The sequence below is a fragment of the Tursiops truncatus genome, chromosome X, assembly GCF_011762595.2.
Source record: "Tursiops truncatus isolate mTurTru1 chromosome X, mTurTru1.mat.Y, whole genome shotgun sequence".
Classification (NCBI taxonomy): domain Eukaryota; kingdom Metazoa; phylum Chordata; class Mammalia; order Artiodactyla; family Delphinidae; genus Tursiops; species Tursiops truncatus.
In genome coordinates, this window is record NC_047055.1 from 97,117,632 (window position 1) to 97,126,346 (window position 8,715).

Consider the following 8,715-nt stretch of genomic DNA (forward strand, 5'->3'; position numbering starts at 1 on the left):
TTGGTCAAGATCTAATTAAGATCAGAAGTTAGGGACTTCCCTGGTGGCCCAGTAGTAAAGAATCCACCTTACAATGCAGGGCACGCTAGTTCGATCCCTGGTTGGGGAACTAAGATCCCACATGCCGCGGGGCAACTAAGCCCATGTGCCTCCACTAGAGAGCCCGTGTACCGCAAACTACAGAGCCTACGCACCCTGGAGCCTGTGCACCACAACTAGAGAGAAGCCCACACGCTGCAACGAAAGATCCGTATGCCACAACAAAGATCCCAAGTACCGCAACTAAGACCAGATGCAGCCAAAAAAAAAAAAAGATCAGAAGTTAGATGTGGCTTGAGCCTACAGTATGAGTGATCTCAGTGTGTGCAGCTGAATGAAATTTTGGTAAGAGAGCAATGGATATTCACTAATTAAATGGAGGAGCACACAGTGAATAGAATGATTATCGGTCAATATTCATTGGTAAACCAAATGAATACTAGCAATGTAATCACAATGCAAACTCTCAATTTTTTTTGGTGCCTTAAGAAATATGCCCTTAAAGGAACTTTTCATTCTTTTTTTTCCTACTCTCATCTCACATTTTGTCTTTTGGCACGTCAAGCTTGAGGATACCAAGTGTTTGCCTTTGGAAAGAATTTGAGTGGCTTAAGCCAGATGGGAAATTGGACCATCTGGGGTTATCTCTGCATGCAATGTAAGTTTAAATACCGTAAGAGAGACTGGCTAACTGCCCAGATAACACCACTGATTCTCTAGATTTATTGGGTTTTTCCAAGAGCTTCACTTCACCATGGGAGTTTATTTTCAAGCAGAGTACTGTTCTGATTTCCTTGGAAGAAGAAAAAAAAAAATTAAAGGAATGGATGAAAGAATAAGACTTAAAAATGCAGTATTTTATTGTTATCATATATCTCATACTAGGCTTTCAGCTCCTAAAATTATTCAAATTAGCAATAATGGGACCTCATGAGGACCAAACCTTCTAGAAAGATATGAACACTGTAACCTTGAATATATGTAGTATCCCTTTTTCTTATCTAATGTAATATTTTTTTCCAACTAAGAAGATTCCTTTTGCAAGGTTGTCTCAGGATTGTATCAGGGGAATTCCCCTTGGATGCTGTAGTGTAGTAAAGAAAATGTGTTTCCTCTACTTTCTCGCCTGGTGAGTTCTCAAGGGGAATATAAAATCAACAGCAACAAGCACAACAAAAAAGAAGTGTAATACCTCTAGAAGGGATGTCACCAATGGGACTACTTTTGCCAATTCACCTTTAGAAAAATTCTTGCACGGTGACCCATAGGCACTTTGTCTCTTGAAAGAGTCAGGTTTTGTGATTCTAATGCATTGACCAGGTTGGATTTTAAGAGATACTCTAAGCAGGAGTCCAAATAAAAGACTCACTCAAGGATTTGTGGACAGAGACCATAACTTTCTTGTTCTTTAGCTTTGCTGAATACTTAATACAGAGCTTGACACAGAGCAGTAGTTCAAAGATTAAGTGAACAAACTATTTTCTTATCTGTTCCTACCTCACTCCTAACTCCATATTTTTTATTTCTTTTGCCTAAACAACTCATTATTTTTCATTATATCATCATTTCTTTTTATTACTGTTTCTCCTGCTATATATGCTCCTAAACTTCCTGGGTGTCACATCAACTTTTCTCCATGTTTACTTTCATCTTTCCATTAGTGTTTGACACATTCATAACACTGCTAGGTAATTTCACCCTAGCCAGGTCCCAAATACTCCTTTCTGCATATGCTTACTAAAGGTTACCCCCTCCTAACATTTAAAGATTAAAGTATCAGGAACAACCTTATCTAGCTTCATAATTCCTAAAGAAGATTTAATTCTTATCGTTTAGGTTAGGGAAGAAATTCAGATTTATTTTCATATTGGGTTGGCCAAAAAGTGCCTTAGGTTTTTAAGCAAAAAGACACATTTTTCATTTTCACCAAGAACTTTATTGAACAACGTATTCACCCTTTTGTTCCACTACCTTCTGCCATTTTTCAGGCAACTTCATAATTCCATCTTCCCAAAACTTTTTACCTTTTTGAGCAAAGAACTGTTCCAGATGCCTTTTACAGTCTTCCGGGGAACTGAAATTTTTTCCATTAAGAGAATCTTGTAAAGACCGAAATAAATGGAAGGTGCAATGTCTGGTGAATATGGCGGATGAATCAGAACCTCCCATCCAAGCTATAACAGTTTTTGCCTGGTCATCAAACAAACATGTGTTCTTGTGTTATCCTGAAGGAAGATTATGCGTTTTCTATTGACTAATTCTGGACACTTTTTGTCAAGTGCTGCTTTCAGTTAGTCTAATTGGGAGCAGTACTTGCTGGATTTAATCGTTTGGTTTTCTGGAAGGAGCTCATCATAGAGGACTCCCTTCCAAACCCACCATACACACAGCATCACTTTCTTTGGATGAAGACCGGCCTTTGGTGGGGTTGGTGGCAGTTCACTTCGCTTGCCCCACGATCTCTTCTGTTCCCCACTATTGTACAGTATCCACTTTTCATCACCCGCCACAATTGATTTTAAAAACGGAACGTTTTCATTACATTTCAGTAGAGAATCCCATGAGTAAATATGGGGTCAAGAAGGTTTTTTTCACGTACGTGGAACCCAAACATCAAAGCGATTCACAAAACCAAGCAGGTGCAAATGATTTTTAGCATTTGATTTGGATATTTTGAGTATGTCAGCTATCTCCTGCATGGTGCAATGCTTATTGTTCTTAATTTTTGTCTCGATTTGATGGCTATCCACTTCAACTGGTCCACCCGACCGTGGAGCATCGTCCAGTGAGAAATCTCCAGCACGAAACTTTCGCAAACCACTTTTGACACATTCGATCAGTCACAGCACCTTCTCCATACACTGCACAAATCTTTTTTTTGCGTTTCAGTTGCATTTTTACCTTTCTTGAAATAAGGCATAATATGCCAAAAACGTTGCTTGTTTTCTTCCATCTTCAATATTAAAATGGCTACACAAAACTTCACCAATTTGATATGTCTTTCTTAAACGCACACTGATATGACAGCTGTCACATACAATCTAACAAAATTGTTTTGAATGAAGTTAAAGACAACTAAGTGCTACTAGAGCCATCTTATGGAAAAAAACGGAATGAACCTTTTGGCTAACCCAATAAAATTCACTTTTTGTAATTACATAACTCCTCAACTAAAGCTAAGAACATATATGATTGAGGCCAGCTTTGAGACCCAGTGCCGTTTATTGGAACTGATTCATATGGTAGAACATGAAATGATAAATCAGCAAATGTTAATGGCCAACAATCTATGTCAGGGCATCCTTATTAATTTGCTGTTATATTTCAGCCTAAATCCTGTACATGTGTGAGTGTGGGAGTCATGGTTTATGTTGATATGAGTTACAGAAATCACACATCAGATGAATTTTCTATTGACAATTTCCTTAATCTCAGGCAAGGTAAATTCAGGTACCTTTTCAGAAATGGTTATATCTGGCTATGTGTTGCAAATAACTGATATAAGGGAAGGATCATAGCAACAGAAATGTGTACAGAACTACCTGTTATCTGAGTTATTATATTTTGAGATGGGGGCATTTCAGTCAAACTTATCTTTCCTTTAAGACGGAATCATAAATTCAGGCTTCTTGGTCAGTACCATGTAAATACAGGTAACCTGGTATATGCTTCATTCTTTTCTGGTTTTTCTTAGAACTAATCAGTAACTTATCAGTAACATTCTAACATCCATTTCTTTATCCATACATGGGGTTATAGTATACACTACATGTAACACAGCTAAGAAAATGACTACTGCTTTCGTCAAAAATCAGTGGATTTTCTCCACAAAGACTCCATTTGTGGAAAGACTATTCATGTGGATGGTTTTGAATAGCTTGGTTTCATATAGTGCCTTCTTCACTTTTTACCTGCTATAAACATACACGATGGCAAAAAGCAATTTATTAGTGATTTAATTAAATAAAGGTGGATCAGGAATATTCTCAAATGTTAACATGCTCCATGGCTGACTCTACTCATTGGATGTAGTACTTTTAGCTTTGGGGCAAGTAAAAGCACAAAAAGCCAAATGCTGAATGAGAGAAGATGAGGGAAAGGAGTTGGAATGAGAAACTGAGGAGCATCAAGAAGAATTATGTCTCTGCTTGAGGAGGCCTATGGAGTGTCCCTGGATGACCCTATCCCTCTACTTCCATCCTTCGCCCACAGCTCACAATGACCCAGGCAGCATGGCGTGTCTCTGTGTGCAGTACAGCAGTGGTGCTAGACTACTGTGTTCCTTTCCCACCCACACCCCATCCCAATCTATTTGGTTTTGGAACAATCATCTGATTCATTTGTGACCCTCTTATGGCCTCATTAGAGTCAGCATATATTTTGATTCTAGGAAAAGCAGGCCAGACGGTACTGGAAATAGGTAGGAAGGGTCTCTCTACCCTTCTAAGCCATCTCCCTCTGTAGTTGACTGAGCACCCAGATGGTGAATTCCAGGAAGTAGACCAAGCACTTCTTGCTATCCCAAACCATTTATTTTAAATGACGAGCCTACTCATTGTTCAAGCTGACAATCAATTCCAGTTTTATACCAATAAATAGTCTAAAGAGGTGACCATCTGTCACCAACATTTTCTGTAATAGTCTACGCTCATTTTAAGTTTCCAGAAAAGTGACTAACGCGATGGAAGAATGCCTTCTCTAGACTTGAACTAGAGTGCATACTCTTTACATCAGTAGTGTTCGACCTTGACTGCCCATTAGAATCACTTGGAAAATAGTTAAAAATCCAGATGCTAAGGCCATGACCCAAACCATTAAATTAGAATCCCTGGATGTTGGGTCCAGTCATCAGAATTTTGTTTTTTTGTTGCTTTTGTTTGTTTGTTTGTTTTTGGCTGCACTTCGCAGCTAGTGGGATGTGGGATCTTAGTTCCCCAACCAGGGAATTGAACCCGGGCCCTTAGCAGTGTGAGCACAGAGTCCTAACCGCTAGACCGCCAGGGAATTCCCTCACCAGAGTTTTATAAACTCTGCAGGTGATTCCAATGTGCAGCCAAGTTTGAGAATCACTGCTTTATACAACAGTTTGCAACTAGAAAAGCCTTGTTGAGGACTATCCGTTCATAATCATCTATTCCAGTAGTTTGTGTTTCTATAATGGACATAGATCTGAATAGATGTGACATAACACAGACCTCCAAAGATGCAAACTCACTTTGATAAGATATGAATTTGTGGCAGGTGTGATTCTTTCCTAAGTCAGATGTTTTAATAGGGGCTACGGTTCTAAGAGCACATGTCCTTTGTCCACAAACAGCTCTCAGAGCTAGGTGTTCTGATATGATGCATCTTTCCCGTGGTGCATATTAGCACGTGCAGTAAAAGTCCACAGAGGCAGGCGTCATTAGCAGGATGCCAGTGGAGTCAGGAGAAAAAATCAATGCGGCTCACTCACTGCCAGCATTGGGAGTATTTGATATTTAATATTCACTAAAGTGCATGCTGAAGGGCCATTTTCTATTGATTTTCACTCTGCAGTGAGGCGGTGGGGAGGCACAGCAGTCCTTTAAAGAGCTCTCACAAGCCCATCAGTGAGGTCTTCATGCTATTATAGTATTTAGTGTTGTAACTGGTTTTAGTCTTATATTCCCAAATTCTGATGGGGTTACACATGCTACTTATTACTGGAATATTAAATAAGAGTTCAGTTCTACTCCTCAAGAACCTTAGCACTTCTGTAAAATCTTTATTTCCCAAATTTATGCACTTCTGAAATCTGCATAACTTGAGATGAAGCACTGAATCATCCCAGGTGCTTACTCTGTCAAAGCAATTTCCCACTACTCTTTGCTCTTTATCCCTTATTTTTCATTTCTTTACCTCAGTGTTAGGAAATAAAGAAAGTAAAGGTGAGGAAGGAGGTGGAATAGTATATTTCTTATTGACAACTCTCTTGAACACTTACCATATAAAACTTGGTTTAGCATCTAAAACACTGGTGGAGTTAGAATTTAATCAGTGCCCCATATCTCTAGAATTCATAAAAATCCCAAACTCTTACATTGCTTAGTTTTAAGGATTATAGGCTTTATTTCAGACCTACTTCTCAGATTCTTCTCAGACCTACTATCTCAGACCTACTGACTCAGATTCTAAATACATCATGTATCTATTCAGCTTGGGGAACCATGATTTAACCAAATGAGTTTGAACTCATTTTTCTTCGAAACTAAATCCATTCTCAACATTAAAAGGAAAATGGGGACAAAGTTGTAAAAGGAACTCTTTGTGGAAACATTTACTGTTTCCATTGTAGAGGAATAAAGATGTTACAATTGGACTACATCTCCAAAGTGTAAATGATCTTCATGAGTGCAGAAGAAATTTAGATTAAAATACATAATGTATTTCCCAAGTTTATGTTTCTGGGTCCAAAGCAGAAGTTCTTGGAAGATACACAGGTGGACTGATTCAATTACTTTTGTCAGAATTATTCAATGAATACCTGGTATTTTCCAAAAATTGACCCAGGTGTGAGGATACAATATGTGTTCTCAGGACATTTCCAATATAGAGAAGAAGAAACACAAATAAATACACTCAATTGGGACTGCAATGGCTGTGTGTATGAGGATGCTAAGGGACCACAGCAAAGGCCATCCTAACGCTTTCCTGATGTACTCATCAATATCTTTGTTGAGAAAAATTATATTTGAGTTGATTTTTGAAATGTGAAGGAATACACAGGAAAGAAAGGGAAAAGCAAACTCCAGGAAGAGGGAAAAGCACATATAACCTGCAAACAGTGCAGGGGACTTGGCAGAGACTCAACTCTCAGAATGAAAACTGGGGAGTTGCAAGTGATGAGGCCCAAGGAATAAGCCTTGTAAGTAAGGCTAAGGAGTCTGAACTTCATTCATTTGGGAAATCACTGCAGGCTAAGGCATGATCAGTTTTTCCATTTGGAAAGATAAATCTGACATCAGTAGGAGAGCTGGAATGACCCAAGGAGGAAAGACATTAGGAGGCCAAGGCAATAGTCCAAATAAGAATCTGAATGTCTTCAGCTAAAAACGATGCTGCATTTAAAAACAGCATGTTGGGGACCTCCCTGGTGGTCCAGCGGTTGAGACTCTGCGCTCCCAATGCAGGGGGCCCGGGTTCGATCCCTGGTCAGGGAACTAGATCCTGCGTGCCGCAACTAAGAGCCTGCATGCTGCAACTAAAGATCTCACATGCCGCAATGAAGATCCCGCATGTGGCAATAAAGACCCCGTGTGCCGCAACTAAGACCTGGTGCACCAAAATAAATAGATAAATAAATAAATAAATATTAAAACAAACAAAACAGCATGTTGGGTGATGTCAGCAAGATGGCAGAGTAGGAGCTCCCAGCCCTTGTCCCCCCTCAGAAAAAAATTTAACAATTACTGGGATTTCCCTGGTGGTCCAGTGGCTAAGACTCTGTGCTCCCAATGTAGGGGGCCCAGGTGAGATCTCTGGTCAGGGAACTAGATCCCACATGCCGCAACTAAGAGTTTGCATGCCGCAAATAAAAAGATCCCGCATGCTGCAACTAAAAAGATCCTGCATGTCACAACTAAAGATCCCACATGCCACAACTAAAAGATCTCACATGCCGCAACTAAAAAGATCCCGCATGCTGCAACAGAGATCCCACGTGCAGCAACTAAGGCCCGGTGCAGCCAAATAAATAAATAAATATTTTTTTAAAAAGTTAACAATTACCCACCAATGAAATAACTCTGGGAGAGTTCTGGAGTACAATGAAGAAGCTGCAGCAACCCAGGGAGCACAAAAACTGAGGATGTCCACATAGGAAAGCATAGGAATCATTTTACCTATGTCATCCTATCTCACAGCCCAGCCCAGCTTGGGGCCAAGAAGCATCACACTGGCCACGACCTCCCCTCATGGAGAATAAAGAGACCAGGAGGGCGCTAGCACCCTTTCCCACCTAGGAACTCAGCAATGCTGTGGACACTTAGAGTTTTTATCATTCAAGACCCCCTCTCAGTCTTTGACGATGCTGACCCCAGCTGATGGAGATTGCCTGGAGTCCACACCACAGTGTCCTCCTCTGGCTGGAGATGCCAATCCTCCACTCCTTTTCCTGGTGCTGCTGCTGCTACACTCATACTAACACAACAGGCATGCAATTAACAGCAATACAGTAATAGTGGGGGACTTCTATATCCCACTTACAATAATGGATGGAACATCAAGACTGAAAATCAATAAAGAACCAGCTGACTTGAACAAATTATAGACCAAACGAATGTGACAAACATACAGAATTTTCCACCCAACAGGAGAAGAATACACATTCTTCTCAAGTGCACACTGGACATTCTCCAGGATAGATCACATGTTAGATCACAAATGAAGTCTTTACAAATTCAAGAAGATTAAAATCATTCCAAGGATATTTTCTGGCCAAAATGGAATGAAATTAGAAAACAACAATAATAAAATGGAAAAAATTCACAAATATGTGGAAACTAAACAACTCACTTTTGAACAACCAATGGGTCAGAGAAGAAATCAAGAGAGAAATTAAAAAGTGAAAACACAACATACCAAAACTTATGGAATGCAGCAAAAGCAGTACTAAGAAGGAAGTTCATAACAATAAATGCCTACATTAATAAAGAA